Source organism: Microtus pennsylvanicus, chromosome 7 (assembly GCF_037038515.1).
Source record: "Microtus pennsylvanicus isolate mMicPen1 chromosome 7, mMicPen1.hap1, whole genome shotgun sequence".
Taxonomy (NCBI): domain Eukaryota; kingdom Metazoa; phylum Chordata; class Mammalia; order Rodentia; family Cricetidae; genus Microtus; species Microtus pennsylvanicus.
Genome location: NC_134585.1, coordinates 16,209,144 through 16,227,073, shown reverse-complemented (window position 1 = coordinate 16,227,073; position 17,930 = coordinate 16,209,144).

Below are 17,930 nucleotides of genomic sequence, written 5' to 3'. Positions count from 1 at the left end.
ACAAAACTCCCAAAACTCCCCACACATCGCAGACGAACACCCTTGATCTGCAAGCGTGGCATAGTTTCACAGATGTAATAGACACATCCATGCCTTTACACATAAGAGTGTGTGATGATGGTTGACAACAGTCGCTCAGCACAGCTGGACTGACTAGCTATTCACTCAAAACCGTTCTTCCCACAAGGAGGCGGGAGCTTTTGTTCCACCAAATTAAATCTGATGAGCTCTTCCTTAGGTCATGCAAGACAACTGACAACAGATAGACAAAGCCAGTCTTCAAGGGGGTGGGGTAGGGTTAACAAATGAGGCAAAGCATGTTGGGAAAGCAACCGCAAGCCTCTCCTGTGCTGGGTGCTTGGGCAACAAGTCACTGTTATGGATGCTTATGGGAATTCAAACTAGAAAACCGGGTAGGGGGAGATAAAGAAGGGACTATTTTGAAGATGACCTTTCATTTGCCACATCAATAAAAATAATCTTATTTTTCGCCAGCCTGCGTGGAAAGACATTTTCATCCACACCTTTATCCCAAGAGAACTTTTCTTCCTATTTTTCTATTTATATCTCAGCATTGAATGTCAGTTAGATTCATCTGTAATAGCTTGAAAGCTGAGTTGAAAAGAAGATGAACCAGGCTCACACAGAAAATTGTGCTCACTGGGTAGTCCCTGGCAGAAGGCAACTGCTGTGCCAACAAGGGACAGAGTGGGTGTTTAAAAAAGACCTGAATTCTGGCCTGGGAGTAGCTTCCTCCAAAGGTCTTTGATGGGCAGTAGTTCAGGGTTAAATATTGACGAGTAACACAGTCTAGGGCATTCCATGCCTGTAACGCTCTTCTTCCTTAAGTTCTGAAAAGAGTCCATCAGACTGGATGATTCTAGATTAAAGAACACAAATGTATGAATAGCCGTCTCCAGGGTACCAAGAATTCTGTTTTTCCTTCTGAATGTGGGATACATTTAAAATGAAGATGTTTTATGTGTTTCTGTTTGGGTTGATTTGGTTGCTTTGCCATCTTGGGAGGCAGGCTCTCGCTCTGTAGCCCTTAGATGGCCTAGAACTCAGTATGTAGCCCAGACTGGTCTCAGACTTACCTTAGCCTACTAAGTCTTGGGGTTACATACATGAGCCCCCATACCCAACTCAAGTGGAAATGTTTGAAGCAAAGTTTCTGAGTGACATGGAAGAGTGTCAATCACGAAGAAAACCAAGTTTGTTCACAGAGGTCCCCATGATTCATTTGTTTAACAAACCATAGAGTTAGCTGGTAAGCAACTGGCTTATTTTAATGTACCTTTGAAAGGATGGGTTGATTAATAATAATAATAGTATTACTAGTAATAATAATAAAATAATAATAATGATCATGCATTTTCTCATTTAACCCTTCATTGTATAGCAGTAGGCATCAGTATTATTCTTTTGCCAGTAAAAAAATGGACACTTATGGGAAATCAAGCAACTCACCAGTGACATGAATTTTAAGTATATGATAAAAAGGAACTGTACTGATGTCATAATTAGTCACTTGGCTCTTCCATCAAAGCAATGGTGGGTACAACCCTCCATTTCTTCCTCTCTTCCCTCGCTAATCAAAACTTCTTTCTGGTGTGTTCTGCTACCTCTGATGTTTGGGACTGGTATGAAGGTGAGGTACAATAACTTACTCTATCCAAACAATTACCATAGAGACCCTGCCATGAACATCTAAATGACAGTCAGAAAGACTTAGAGATGATGTTTGACATAGAACCTGGCTCAGTTCCATTCTGCAAATTCTCACATACTCTTTCCTGGGCTGTGAGACCTGGCACTTCCACCTGGTAGCTAAAAGTTGGGATTAATGAGTCCAGAATGTTCTTATTATATTTGAATGCAAACAGGGACTTTGTTTCCAGAGAAGAGCGACAAAGTTTTAGGAGCTCTTGCTTTGGGGTCAGGTAAGCAAGGATCCTTTATTCAAATCATGAGAGTAGGAAATAAGAAGGATGTGCGCATGCCAGCTCATTGCCTCAGGGTATAGAGCTAGCTCTTTTCTCCTTCCTGACAGACATCTTGCTATATGTACCAAGGAAGCTTTGTTCACAGGGATGGTTAAAAGAGATGTTACATAAATGGAGCATTGAGTGAGCGATGATTTGCATGGATATCCTACATTAACTTAAGCATGTGTCACACGAAGCCACCGCCTCTCCAGATAGCAGGCAGATGTATATAATTACTGGTCTACAATGAGATGAGCTGCTATGAAGAGTTGCCTGTTCATTAAATAGTCACTCATAGGAATAGCTAGCTCATATGCTAAGGCAAGAGAAATTGGTGCTAATCATTGATTGATGTGGCGTGGAGAGTCCCAGATTTGCTCCACAGGAGGGAGTTTCATACCTGGTACTATAATCCTGGTCAAAGCCTGCAGTTGGGGAAGTCATAGACTCTGGGCTGGAACCTGGTATTGCTATGCTGCTAAGTGGTCCTGCCGTCGATTTGCTTTCTAACTATGTGTGCTTATACACATTGAGCTGGGATGCTCTCAGCTTTGGTCACCGAAACTTTTATTTTTTTTGCAGTGGGTAGCAGTTAGTGAAGATTTGTGTAACTGCCCCCAGGATTGAGGAGAGGCTGAGGGCTCAGCCTGGATTGGGATGGCTATGTCAACCTTACTATCACCACCACTGTGCAGGGATCAGGAAACATCACAGAAAAGGGGGAAGGGGTAGACAGAATCTACGAGGTGAAAGATAAAATGCATAGATGGGGTTGATGATCTGTAGGCATCACCCCACCCTTTACTGAGGAGCGATTGGCAGTGGATGGTTACCTAGAAGGGAAATCATTCTTTAATGAGAATGGGGCCTCTAATAAGGATTCCAGTGCAGTGGGGATGACCCTGAATCTATATACACATCTGGGTTAGCAATGACTGGCCTTAATGGGAAGAGGAAGAAGATGAGGAAGATGATGAAGAAGAAGAGGAGGAGGATGGGGAGGCCAAGAATGAGGACAAGGAGGATGAGGATGAAAAGAAGGACAAGAATGGTGAGGAGGAAGGGGTAAGAGGATAAGGATGAGAAAGAGGAGGAGGGCGGTGGCAGAGGAAATGGTTGGTACACAGATGGCTGCTGCCCTGGCGGAATAAAAAGGGTGAGATTAGAACAAACGCCCCCTGAAAGATGCCCTTGGTGGGCATCCCTACCAGGTCCTCTAAGACCATAACTCAGCCACCACCTCAGGGCACTGGGTGGAGCAAATCCCCTGAGAGGAAGGCACGTTTGTCCTGGAGTACAGCAGATAATGATGAACCTTGCCATCCACCATTCAAAGCCAGCAGTTTGCCCTCCTGCATCCTTCTATCTAGGTCCACGCTGAACTGGGAATGAGTCAGAGTGAACTGTCCTAATTTCAGGGCCATCTTCAAACAGAGCATCATTTCCTAGAACGGGTGTCTGAAAAGACAACTTACACTGCTGTCTGGACAAATGCCTTTCTCATATGCTGAATTATGATCTGGCTAAAGAGACAGAGCCTTCCCAGAGTCTGCTGTTTTGCTGTTTTTCAAAGCATCTCTTATTAAATGTGCACTTCCTGAAGATGTATTAAAGAATCTCCCTGTTCTCTGACCGACTGCACTCGGCCATGAAGAAGCAGGTTGAGGGGCTCATAGATGACATTGAAACAGCTTGTTGAAAGGAATCTGTCATGTGACACACATGCTTTTCACACTAGAAATACAAGCATTCTGTGGAAACTTACTGATTGAAATAATAACTGGAAACTCTATATGGCATTCAAGAAGAACCTAGAAAAATATCTTGCCATTATTTCTTTCTCTCTGAATTCTGGACTGAGGGGTAAAATATAAGAACCAGTAGGACCGCTTCCCCAGTAGTCTAGCATTTAGGATTCAGCATCCTTACTGCCATACTGGGGATTAGATTCCTAGTCAAGGAAGTACTTAGTTGGGGCTGAAAAGATGGTTTAGCACTTAGAGCAGGTCCTCTTACAGAAAACCCGAATTCTGACTCCAGGACCCATGTCAGAAAGTACACACAAGCATCTGTAGAGCCCTCTTCTGGCCTCTGCAGGCACCTGCACACACGTACAGATACATATATGTAGATTGTTAAAAATTCAAAAAAATTCTTTTTATAAAATAAATAATCAATAGGAAGTTCACAGATCTTAATAATAAGTGATAACAGTAGGTAATATAGATGATAGTTTTCTGCAGGGATAAAAACTATGATCAGGAATAACGAGGAATCTTTTGAATGAACATGAACCATGTATAAACGTGAATATGTACATCTTTAACTAATAAGGAACTGTGATGATACTGTACTTACAAATATCACGTGATTGCCTCAGGTAAAATGGCTTTCGGAGATCCAGGGACTGCATTGCCCTGTAGCGGAGTCCAGGAAATCGAACGTCTAGGACAATGACCCAGATCCTGTGAAACATAACATAACATCATTCATGCAGGAAAGTTGCCAAAAGCTCCAAAGGGCTTGGCTACTGGAACAATAATGTAAAAAAAAAAGACAGGTACACAGCAGTGTGCTATGTAGCCACCAAGGAACTGCTTCCTTCAGTTCATAGCTACTAACTCTCCCTAGGGTGAAAAGGTTCAGCAAATTTCTACTGTTCCTTTAACTATGACCTGGGCTTGGGATATTCAAGTGGTTATTCACGGGGCATTGAATGAAAATCACCCTGAGTTCTAGTACTTGAAAGTCTCAAAATCATCTTTCCCCTTTCTGAATAAACAGATTGAAATTTTCCAAGCATATTAAAAGCATCCAGTAGTTTAAAAAAACAGGCAGATATACAAATATATACCACAAATCTACATGCAATAGACAATCATACTAAATGTCTCTAAAAAGATAGACTCACCTCAAGACGTGGGAAGAATGTAAATATCTCAATTATGTCAAAAAAACTTGGAAAAACGAAAACAAAATTCTTTTTTATTTATCTTTAGAATAATAGCTACATGCTGTGCACAGTCACTTAAAGAACATTGTTTGAGTTGGGCAGGGTGGCATATGCCTGACAATCCCAGCAGCTGGAAAATGATAACAAGAGAATAAAGAGTTGAAAGTCATCCTTCCTAGGCTACATAGTAGGTTCAAAACCAGCCTGGGTTGCATGAGCTCCTTTCTCAAATGAATGAGCAGTTCGATCAAAGACAACACAGGGAAGGCAAGTTGCAGGAGACAGAATTAGTAGACGATTGTGTTTAATGTTGCATAAAAGTCCACATAGTGAGAAAACGAGAAAAAGAAGAGAGGAAGAAGCGGCAATGTCAACATCGCTAGGGAGAACTGAGTGCGTGAAGGGGAAAAACAGCCCAAGAAAGAAGGAAAGGCCGAGGACAGGGGAGGGGAGGGAGAACCTTTGGATTCAAAGGACTTTAATCACAGTTAAGAAAAAATTAAATGAAGTTCACACTCATTTGGTATGCACACATCTTCTATAGACTTTGTGCCTAACGAAATTTATGAGGAGCTAGAGAGAAGTGAATGAAAACATCGCTGGCCCCAGAGTTTTTTTCTCCATAGGAACTGATGTGAGAAGAAAACTGTAAATGCTTTTGAGAACAGAAATGATGGCCCAAGATCCCTGACCTCAGTGAAGCCACATCTTTATGAGGACAAAGAAAGACACCTTTAGACATGCGACTCTTTTCTCAGTTTTAGAGGGAGTTGAAGAACTTTAATTGAGGGGCTTTGGGGAAGGCTCAGAGATTGACAGCTCTTGCTGTTCTTCAGGTGATCTTGGTTAATTTCCCAGTGCCCATATTGTGGTTCAAACCCCTCCTCCAGTTCTATGAGATCAGCTGCCCTCTTCTGACCTCTGGCGGCTCCTGCACATCCATGCACTTAGGTACTCCCAGAGAAGTGCAAATAAATAAAAATAAATAAATAAATAAAATAAACAAACCTTTTACTAACAGCTCTTTAGTGGACAGAAAATTCAAAAGAAAGCAACCTTAACTGAGCGGGAATGGAAAAAACATATAAGTAAATAAAGAAGGTGAAGAAGGAAATCTGTCACTGTTAAAATCTTGAATTGGGACAGTTCGAGCCACTGGGATAGTACACAGGTGATCACACAGCTCCATCATAGTCACCACGCTGATTTCAAGGGTTACTGCTTCTCGGGTGCATTCTGATTTCAAATGTGAAGCTGTGGTGCAGCTCAGGAGTAGAGTGCTTACTTGTCATGCATAAGACCCAGGGTTCGACACCCAGCACAACCAAAATAAAATCAGTGTTACCACACACACACACACACACACACACACACACACACACACACACACACAAATCTGCCTTTATTACTAATAAGGTAGGTCCTTTCTAAATAATTGAATAAAACCACAATATAGAAGATGAGCCTGGAAAGAGATGTGCTGTCTTTACATAAGCGAAAAGCAATGAGGCTAGCACATCATGGCCTAAAATCTCCAAAACCCTGAGCCATGGAAACCTTTTCTCTATATAAGTTTGCTTGTGTTAGATATTTGTTACAGCAATCAGCAACTAACTAGCTCAAGGGGAGAAAGTAAAAATTGAAGAAAACGTGATGTAGGCTTGTTGTACATCAAAATAAATGACAAGGAAATTGAAAACTAAAATATAGTATTTTTATATATACAAATACAAATTTTATACACAAATAGATATAAAATATATCTCTACTCTTGAGCCATTCTCATGTGCTATAGCATTTTGTTAGTTTGCTATTAACATTTTAGTCACCAATCAATTAGTTGAGTTCATAAAGTAAAAAATAAATATCTATGACCAATGAGAATGTCTCCTGTACAATGTCCAAGTCTTGGGAAATTTTCAAATACTATTTAAGATGCTAGCCTTACAATTGAAATTAAGGTAACCTTCCAAGGTAGCTACTTTGAAAGGGATGTCTTGTATTCAAATATTGCCAATAAGGGTATTTTAATGCTAATTATAAAAACACATGTATGAAAAAATATTGTACAAAGTTCTCTGTCACAGATATGGGGATACTGCTTCTTGATCTCAACTCTTGCATAAGGGATGTCGTGAGGCTAGGGGTTGGCTGACCTCAACTAATGACAACGCCCACCTGGCCTGTATGAGGCCCTGGGCTTAAGCTCTGGTTGGACACAAACAAGCCTAGTTCTGCTATGATTTCTAACTGTGCCCTCATTTAGATGATCTCACAATTATTCAAAAAGTGTTACTTCGAAGGTAAGATTGTTCTAGAAAAGTCTAGACTATACTCTCTTGCTAAGAAAGTTACTCGATACCTCAGTTGGAACACAACGTGAATTTGCATTGTCAGAGAATGGGATGGATTCTTATTGACGTCATTTCTCATGAAATGAGAGAATCCTGAATGTGCATGCAGACGAATCTTTACTGTTGACTCTCCTCTCTCTTCCCAGGTAGGATAGGTTGAATGAAATGTATATGGTGGCAGGCCTCTATAGTCCTTTGCAGCCTCGAGCGGGGGTCAGAGTGTAAGAGTTCAGGAGTGAGGGTTGACTGACTTAATGACCACATGGCTTCACTTTCTAGCATTTGTATTCAAAAACGGCTCATGCGGACTCCTGTTTTGAATTAAGACATGAAACGAAACAATGACAGCCCCATCCGACATACTCCTGGTAGGTTTCTGAAATTTACTCTGTAGAAATAAATATTTGATAGGAGTATGTTTTTCTCATATAATTTATTTCTCCTATAAGTCGAGACTGAGGATTCCAGGGAATTTATATGCTACAGTTGTTGGATTTCTATTCATTAGTGCTTCGCGGTATTAAACGCATTTTTCTATATTTGAGTCTGAACCAATTACATGATCCCAGCAGAGAACAATTTTTTTCTTCAATTTGAAATGCCTTAAACAATAAATGTGAAAGTAACCACTAAACTGTAATAATGGTATGATTAAAAAAGACATTATTCAAAATATTAGTAATGAAAATGCCTAACCTTTGCCAGGTACTTTATTAATAACTGCCAGGTATGGCGCTAAGTCTTCCAGAAACATTATCTTTATTTAAGCCTGGAAATCATCCTAGGAGGAAACATACTCTTATAATCATGAGGCTTGGGAGCCCACCACCCAGACAATGCTGTGAGATTCGTGGGTGCCTCGTCTGCGTCTCAGCTAAGGCCTGATCTGGAAAAGTCCTTTATACGTGCTGTTCTCCGGTCATTAGGTTGGTGGATTATAACCAGAGAGAATCAAATACCCATCTTAAAGATGCCATTCCCAGTCTTCCCCGAAAGCTTCCCACGCAAAAGGAAATGGAGACCCACGCACGATTCCGCACACTACGGTGAGTGCTCGACGCACACACTTAAGCATCAAGACCTTAAAACACTAGCACCTAAGACATCTTGGACACACTCCCGCTCCTTTGACTTAAAACCAAAGGGAATGAACTTTTGGCCAAAGGTTTCATTCTGTTCGACAAAACAACTTTAGGTTCTGTGGAGCGGAGAATGGCTCTCTTCAATTTTGGTGTGGATGTCTCTAAAATGAGGCATATATCTGTACAACTTTTTCTTTCTAGGATCAACAAAATTTTCATACTTTCGAAAATGAGAAGGAAGAATTTCTTGAATTTAACAAGTTTCTCCTCAATCTCTGATGACTTGACATCTGGAAATCTTATTATATTTTGCTATTTCATCCATTTATTACAATTACATTAATTTTGGAGAAAGCTGTCATATTCTATTTTCACCCAATAAATCACACTTAAATGATTAAATATCTTATATTTAGCAATTAACAAAGGACTTTGATCTTTTCCAAAATCACTCTGGAACTGCCAACGTAGCGCAATGACGCACACTTGACTGCTCTCAAATAGGAGACTCGCTGCGAGAAAAGAGGGACTTCTGGTCTCAATTAAAGTGAGAGCTGTCTGTCAGAGGGTTTGAGCACATCCATTTTAAGGGACATTCATCTCTTTATCAGGTAGCATTATTAGACTCGGCGTGTAAAGGAGAAAAACAACACATTTGGGCAGCTTGAAATTGCCAGACTGGTTTGACAGCTCAGGCAATCTGCACTCATTTTTACCTCCCTCTGCTACTTAGCAAAAGCGTAGTGCGATGTTCGGAAAGTCCCCACTCACCAGATGACCACGTGCAGATAGATGAATGATTCCATGGGAAATGTTTCTAACCAGGCCTGTGTGTTTGGAATCAGAGAAGGATTGTTCAACCTTGAAGGTCCACTGCGCCTGTAGGCTTTCGTCTGGTGGCGTAGGTACGCTAGTTGCATGAATGTGCTTTTAACCCTGGGGCGGCTGAGGCAGGAGGACTGAAAACTGAGGCCATATTGAGCTACATAGATCCTCTCAAAACAAAACAACAAACAAAGCAGATAATGTGTGTGTGTGTGTGTCTGTGTGTGTGTGTGTGTGTGTGTGTGTGTAGAGAGAGAGAGAAATTGAGAGAGAGAGAGAGAGAGAGAGAGAGAGAGAGAGAGAGAGAGAGAGAGAGAGAGAGAGAGATTGATTCTCCCAAACTCCAGGAAGTAGTGCCTTGGTTTTCCTCAGTTGTCCAGGCTCCCTGGGGCATTGTGTTAAAGATGGTTGGGAGTCACAGTAGAGGTGCTGGGAGCTGAACCAGGGTTCTCCGAAAGAACTGTTGGCAATCTTAACCATGGAGTCACCTCTCCAGCCCCTGGTGCTTGACTCTGTAACCCAGGGTGGCTCACTGTATATATCAGCTACTAGAAGGGCCAGGATTTTCTCTATACACTTAAACCGGCTTAATAATTTCTGTCAAAAAGCAATTTTTTCCCCACGGGGTGAAGTGTCTACAGATCACTTTGAAGAACATCAACATCTTAACAAAATGCAATTTTATTTGAGACAATATATTTCTTCATTAATTAGGTCTCATTTTCTCAGAAATGATCTGCAATTCTTATTAGAGACTTTCCAGTATATCTTCTATTGCAATTCATTCTAAAAAAAAAAATGCTGTATTTGTAGTGGCAATCTGTATGGATTCATTTTCTTAATTTCATTTTCCTATTTACTTTCCAACTGTTTGTTGTGATGATGTGGAAAATAAAATGATTATTTGTTTTCTTAGAATCCTGGAAATCTACTGCATTATTTTTATTAGCTCTGGTGAGTTTTTTGGTTGCTTGTTTGTTTTTGTAGTATAAGTCTTTTGTATTATCTTTAATTTAATTTGATTGTCTCCCTAACAATTTTATTACCAGTGAGTAAAGATTTTGGGGGGATTGCACTGCTCTGTGCTCCCATACATTACGCTAGCTGGGATTCTGGCTCAAACTGGGATAGAAACAATACAGGTATGTACTGTGGTCAGCTTCCTGACCTAAGAAGGAAGCATTCAGCTTTTTAAGGCATGGTAGTTACTGTTTTGTTCAGTTGAAATCTCTTTAATAAATTTATTTTTTTTCCTGTTCCTAGATTAAGAATGTTTTTAAATAAAGGAATGTTGAATTAGACACATCCTGTATCTAGAGCAAACCATCCCATGGCCATTCGGTTGTTTCTCCTCTAGATATTGTGATAGATATTGTGAGTTATGCGGAGGCTTTTAGTTTTTGTTTAGTAGTTAATTTTTTGTTTTGGGATTTTTTTTTTAATGGCAGCTCAATTCTGCATTTTAAGATATTTGTCTATGTTCCATTTGCTATTCTTCTGTCCAGGATTTTCATTTCTGTTTTTATAAGACTTGGTTTCCTTTCATTTTTATCTCATTCTATTATCTTTATCAGATTTTTTCTTCTAGGGTTCTGCTTGCCTTTAAAAATAAACATGGAAATGCTATGTTTCCTCTCTCTACAAAAGAGTTTTATTAGAATACTATTATCACCCCCTTGAAACATTACATAGGGTTTGCTACTGATACTACAGAGGCCGGAGGCACACTTTAAGTTTCTATAATAAATTCAAAGTTTTTAAATACAGAAATCCACAGACACTCTACTTCTTGTGGAAGTGTTGATAATTTAATGTTTCAATATATTTTAGCTTTAGGGCCAGAAAGATAGCTTAGTGGTTAAGAACGCTGTTCTATCAGAGACCCAGAGTTCCAATCCCAGCATCCATGTAAGTGACCTCATAAATGATCTGTTAATCCAAGTTCCAAGGGATCTGATACACTTTCATGGGCTGCAGGGTTATGTACACATGCATGTACACACACACACACACATACACACACAGGAATGCATACATGCATGCACACACACTTGTATGCATGCAGTCATACACATTCACAGTGTATTTCAAATTCTATCTGAAGTTGACAAAAATTGTAATTTTTATTATCCTTATGATTTCTGTCTTGCCCTGTGGGTAATTTAGAAATGTGAAGATTAATATGTAAATATTTAAGGCTATTTATTTTACCATTATTATTTTTAGATCATTTCATTCTTGCTATTTTATTGAACTTTGTTATCAGAGAACATAGTTTGCACTACTATAGTTTTTAAGTTTTTTAACATTTATTTTAATTCTAACATATGGCCTATCCTATTAACATTCCATATACACTTAGCAAGCCTGCTTCATCTGCCATCATTAAAGGCTTGCAAACACCATCTTCATTCTTGTTGACTTTTTTATTTCTCAAGCTATAACTAGAGAGAAGGATGTTCTCCATTCCCATCATGCACCTTCCCTTCAGATGTGGTCATGTGGCTTCACTTGTTCACAGTTTTAGATGTATAAACCTTTAGGACTCAGCTCCTGGAGTGAATTAGCCGGTCTATTAATTGGTAGATGCCCTTCTTCGTCTCCAACAGAGCCCTCTGTAGACAATCCAACCAGCCTCTCTTTACTTTTGCACAGTGTGTCTGTCGGTTTCCACCCTTCTTGCATATGATCTCCCCGTGTCTTGGTCCTTAACAAGCATCTCTTGTCAATACCACCCAGTTAGTTTTTGTACTTTTCACCGATTTGATCATCTTCACCTTTCATTGAACATTAATACTTAATGTAGCTCTTGGCTGAACGGAGTTTTATTATCCGTCTCCATTCTGCCCACTTCTTCCCATGTGGCTAATTTAGTCCATATTCTTGGCAACTTGACTAGATTATGGTAAAACTTTTTTAATTTCTGACACTTAATTGTAGCTCTTTTCGTTGCTGTAGGATGACATGTATCATAATTTTTCAGGTCTACTTATAGCAAACACTGAGCAACTCACAGAATATATAACCGTTGCCAGCACATAATTCTTGTCAATCCCCTCGGCTGGATAATTGGTACATATGTTACATTTGTGTGTGTTATATAGCCCACAATACAATATTAGTTTCCTCCAGCCATCGCTTGTCTTTCAGAGAAATTAAGAGGTAAGAAGGCTTTTGCTCCGGCTTTTCCACTTTTGATGGTCTTATTCATCCCTCCGCTGTCAGGCTCCTGTGAGAACTTGCTTTAACATTTTTTCGGAGAGCAGGTTACTGCTAACATTTATATGAAAATGTTATTCAGTGAATCAAGCTGATGCGCCAGCCTGCCCACACAGCACCTTTGGAAACAATGATTTCTACATTCTGCATTGCAGCAGAGATATTTATTCCGCAGCACACACCCCTGGCTCACTCCGCTTCCCAATCTCCCTGTCACCGAGCAGGGGTTGGGGTCTGCAGGTGTGTTACTCCCAGGAAAAGCCTTTAATAGAGGACTCACCCTTCTCAGCTCCTTTGCCCTGCAGTCGCCAAGGTCCTGTATGCTAAATATTTCAGCTACACATAAGTAAAAACAGGGTACTGGAGAGAGGGCTCAGTAGTTAAGAGTACTTCCTGCTCTCACAGAGGACCCAAGTTCAGTTCCCAGTACCTACATGGTGCCTCTCAACTGCATGTAATTCCAGCTCCAGAGGAGCCAAAACAATCTTCTGGGCTCTCTAGTCTCTTACATGTATGCACGCATGTGTGAGCACAGGCACACACACACACAAAGAGATAGACAGAAAGACGGATGGACGGACAGACGGAGAGACAGACAGACAGACAGACAGACAGACAGACAGACAGATGAAATAAAAAAAAAACTGCCAAGGCTTTCTCAAACATTGTCCTAAGTGGCCTTTAATTATACTCCCCAAATGAGTCCAAATGAGGTTTCAATGTACAGATCTGTTTGGATAGATTGAGACTTCTTATCAAAGAACACACTGACTATCTATTTGTTCACTTTATTTATATCTCACAATGAAGTTGTATTCAATATAGATTCTTCCTCACGTCTCATACAAATTTATTTCTTCATACTTTATATGCCTCCTTACTGTGCTACCCAGTTCATTTTTAGCATGACGCATTCCGTCTGGTTATTTAACAATCATCCTGCTGACTATTGTTAAATAATTATTGATTATTGTTATGCGCTAATGGACACAGTGGAGTCATTTCCAATGGCAGTTCTCTACACTGCACGATACCTCCACAGTTGATAGGATGTTGAGCCCTGTCCAGTCCACGTGATTAGTATAGGATGTATAGTATAGGATACTTTCTGAAGATACTCTGTGATTGTGTTTTACACAAGTGGAAAGGAACCTGGATTCCCCTGACTCCTTCAATGTCAAAAATCTTTGAGCTGGAAAAATAGCTCAGCAGGTCAGAGCACTGACTTCTTACAGAGGACTAAAGACTCAACACCCACATCAGGTGGCTCACACACCCATGTAGCTTCAATTCTAGGGGATCTGAGGCTTTTCAGAACTCCATGGATACCACACATACACACACACACACACACACACACACACACACACACACACAGCATGGACCTTAAGATTACCTGGTTCATTCCTATGTCAAAATATATGAGAGATATTAGAGAAAACATTCTCCACACTAAATCCAATTCAGCACACATTTACTGAGCAATTAGCATTGTTTGACAGTCAGATCCTGGGGAACATAAAGCATGCCCCAATAGGATCATGGAAGTGCCTCAATGAGTGCTTGTTCACATTGATTGCTCCACAGCCTCATTTTATAGTAAAATGCCATTATTCATCAAACATACAGAAAGCAGGACACATAGTCTCAAGTTGCTTAAGGATGCCTTTGCATCATTTCTTAAGTACCACCAAGGCCTTTATGACTTTCAGAGAGAAAAAAAAAACTGCCTTGGTGGTTGGAAAAATACAAGCCTGGCCATTTGTAGATCTCACAGGAAGATGGTGAAAAGATTTCCTTTTCTTCTTGGGCTTCCTAAAATATTTTCCATCACACAATAAATTGCACTTGGTTCTCTCGTCCCAGGAGCCTGGTTTTCTGAGTTTGTTTTTAAACATGGCAAGGGTTTGAAGACAGCTGCCACTGGAAGCCTCGATGGCTTTCCTCCTCTCCGATGAGCAGCTGAATACATTAAGACATAGCAGCCCTTTCCCGAGAGCTACATCCAAGCCGAAAAAGATTAGGACAAGACTCAGCTTGTGAACACAAGAGACAGCACCTGTTAAAAATAGGCACACATTTGCAAGTGGCTAAATTAAGATCCACGGATAAACAAGTCAACGTGAGTTAGGAGGAAAACTCAAATAGGGCAGAAAAAAAAAGCCCTAGCTTCATTGTCTATTATATAACCAAGGATAAGAACAAATTCTATGGAGCTTTTAAGTGTCACCTTGGACACTGATTAGCTGTGTGCTCTGTGCTCGACTTATTCTTTCTCTGCTTTATCTTCCACACTGCAAAGCAAAGGCAACTTTATATCTCCTTTGAAAGATTTATAGAAGAGTTAAATACTACTGCTAGTGAATATTTGCCATGGTGTGTGTGTGGTGTGTGTATGTGGTGTTTGTGTGTGTAGTAATTCTCAAGAAGGTGGTAGAGATACGAAAGATATTAGCCAATAATGTCTGACATAGGAAAGTATCAATTATGGTTATGAGCTTTGAAACCAGTATCTAAGGATGCAGATTACAATTGATCACAATCGTGAGCTTCTTGAGACAGAGCATCCAATTTGATCTAACTACACAGATCGTGGCATGCCTAACGCCACAGTGCCAGGATGAAGAAGACAAGGTTTCATCTTTCAAAGAGCATCTTGTCTCAGAGAAGGGAAAGAAGGACTGACCGTTCAGAAAGACAAGGGACTGAAGTCAGTCCCACGTGATAGTCAACAAGCATATGTGAGATTTTCACCATGGTGCCTTGGAAGATATTGGTTTTGGGATTTTGGCAGTACACCTGCAGGAGAGTCATGAGAAAAGCCCATGGCTGATTATATCTCTGATAATGACTCTTTTAACTATGTTTCATTCCAAGTGTGTTGAACAAGAATGTTTTAACTCCTATTACCTATCTCCTATTGCCCTATCCAACATTATTTCCATTGCTCCAAACCTGTAGTATAATTCTGCTGCTGGCATGGTTCTTTGTATCGGTCCAGAAAACATCAAGGTCTATATATACATGATTTTCATATGAAAGAAGAGCCATCCTTATGATACACCAAAGACAAGGAGAGTCTCCACTCAGCATGGGAAGCACAGGTCAGTCAACTCGACTATGAACTCTTCAGGGCAGCCCATGCGTGCTGGAGCGGGGATTTGGGGTGTCTCTCCCTCACAGTTTGCTTTTGAGTCATGGAGAATGACTGTGACTTTCTCGGTGACTTTATTTCCCTGATGTCCTTTCTATCACTGTACACTGAAGAACGCAGCAAAAAGCTCAGCTTTCCAATCATATCAAAACCTGTGCACAAGGCCAGAGAGGTGGCTCAGTGATTCAGAATGATTGCTGCACTTGCCTAGGGCCCGAGTTTAGCCAGCACCCACAGTCAAGTGCTCACAATTACCTGCAACTCGGCCTTCAGGGTTACCAATGCCTAACTCCCTAGGGCAGCTGCAGGTGTGTTCACAACCACACACAAATACACATAAATAAAATTAAAACAAATCTTTTTTAAAAGTCCTTTTTTTCCCCTGGACTAGACAAGCTGGTATCTCACATATACTCCTTTGAAATGTTCATTTCTTTGCTGAAAGCCAGAGTCTTCCCCTTCCACTCTTCCTTATAAAGTGGTCAAAGCTGAACTAACCATTTGTATAGGGGATTTGCCTAGGAAGAAAATAAGGCTAGAAAGAAGGATTGCAACATGGACTCACGTCTGCCACTTGGACATATCCTTCTTTAAGGGATCTAAAACCTTCATAACCAAGATGAAGATATTTGCCTACAGGAGTACTGTGGTTGCTGGATGGACTGAATAAAAAAGAAATGTTCCTTCTGGGGTACAATGACACCTATGATTAAATTGTGTCTGTCTTGTCTGTCTCTTGTAATCCAACTCAAGAGAGATTTAGCATCCACAGGGCAGAACCCAGGTCCAAGAATGTCTGAAGCAAGCATCTAATGTGTTTCCCTCATACTGTTCCTCCCTCTTTTTTCAGGGAACCTCCATGTGGTTCTCTTTTTCCAACAAAGCCATTTCAAATGAAATGAAGAGGCAAAATACCCTCTCCTTTCCTCGCTGATATAAAGAAGCCTTTAATCCAAATCTAAAATCCATGAATGTCACTCAACTAACGAAACACTGTGCCCTTGATTTTCTTTTCCTAAAAGAGAGTCTGCGAGGACACATGCTGCCTTTTAAATCCATCAAATTGTCACCTATGGTGGGCTGTAAATGCATTAAATGCAGTTGGATACATTTTAAAAACAAGAAACATAGGGCAGGAAAACAAATGGAAGATAGAGTTGGAGCATGGAAATGTATAATATATATTGTAAGGAAAAACTGCAAGTTTGCTTTTGTGCCTCCAAGCAGAAAGACAAAAAAAAAATGACTTGGCGTGAAATTTATAGCGTACATAAGATGAAAAAAGGCCAAATACTAGATGAGGCACAGCTGTTGCTGGCATCGAGACTGCAGATGGCTTTTGCCCTTGAGTCTTTGTGGAGAGAAACAATGTCATGACCAACCCAAAAGACACTCTACAACCAACCTTGGTAAGACATCTGCTGCTCCAGAGTCAAAACTACCCCCTAGAAGACAAAACTTACTATATCTTTCCCAATGTAGCATCTTTAGGTGTATTTGTGCCTGTTGTGTAGTAGTGTTGCTTCTGAGAAATGGACTAGTAAGTATTTGGCAATCAGTTCGTGGAAGAAAGGAAGACCTTGATTGATAGCTTGTGCTAATGACTGTGGTGTAAATGCTTCTACTATGGTTAGGTTCCAGCCACTAACATGACATCACTGGAAGTTCATTAGAAAGGCTCTCTCCCACACAGGCTCAACAGAGACGAATAACCTCAAGTCCATTTCCAAGAGTTAGAAAGGAATAGTAATGGATGAGTTTTGGGTACTAATTGTTAATGTGCTTTGTTTAGCCACGAGCTTATATAATTGAGTTCTTAACAGTAACTGAATGGAGCAGTAGCTTGCAGATGCCTGGATATTTACCAGTTGGCTATTGCAGATTCTATCATGGGCGGGTTTTAAAACCTCATGGCTTCAGAAGCATGACAAGTTCTGCCCCCAGCTGTCTTCTTCAGGCTCATCTCTGGCCACTTGCTGTCTCACACCTTCTGTGCCAACGTTCTGAAGTCTCAAATAATCTCAACTTGTTGCTCTATCAGATTTTGGTATAGTTCTCTCTGACCTCAAAATCTCCACAGCTCTTCCCACACTGCAAGCCCCCACTTACACATTTTCCCCTCCAGGAAGTCTTCAAATTGGACTACAATCTTTGTCCTATACTGAAGAATTAAGTTTTTTAGAACCTTTGCCTTTGACTACTGCTGGCATTCTAAGCCCGTGGGAAGTCCTGCCCAGTAAGACCGCTTTTGTTTTCTTGGGGAGTTTTCAATGGTGTAAGTAAGCAACGAGATGTGTGAGCAAGGCTTTGAGCCATGGGTGTCTTTTTGACATTGTGAGGGAATGGAAAGGAAGG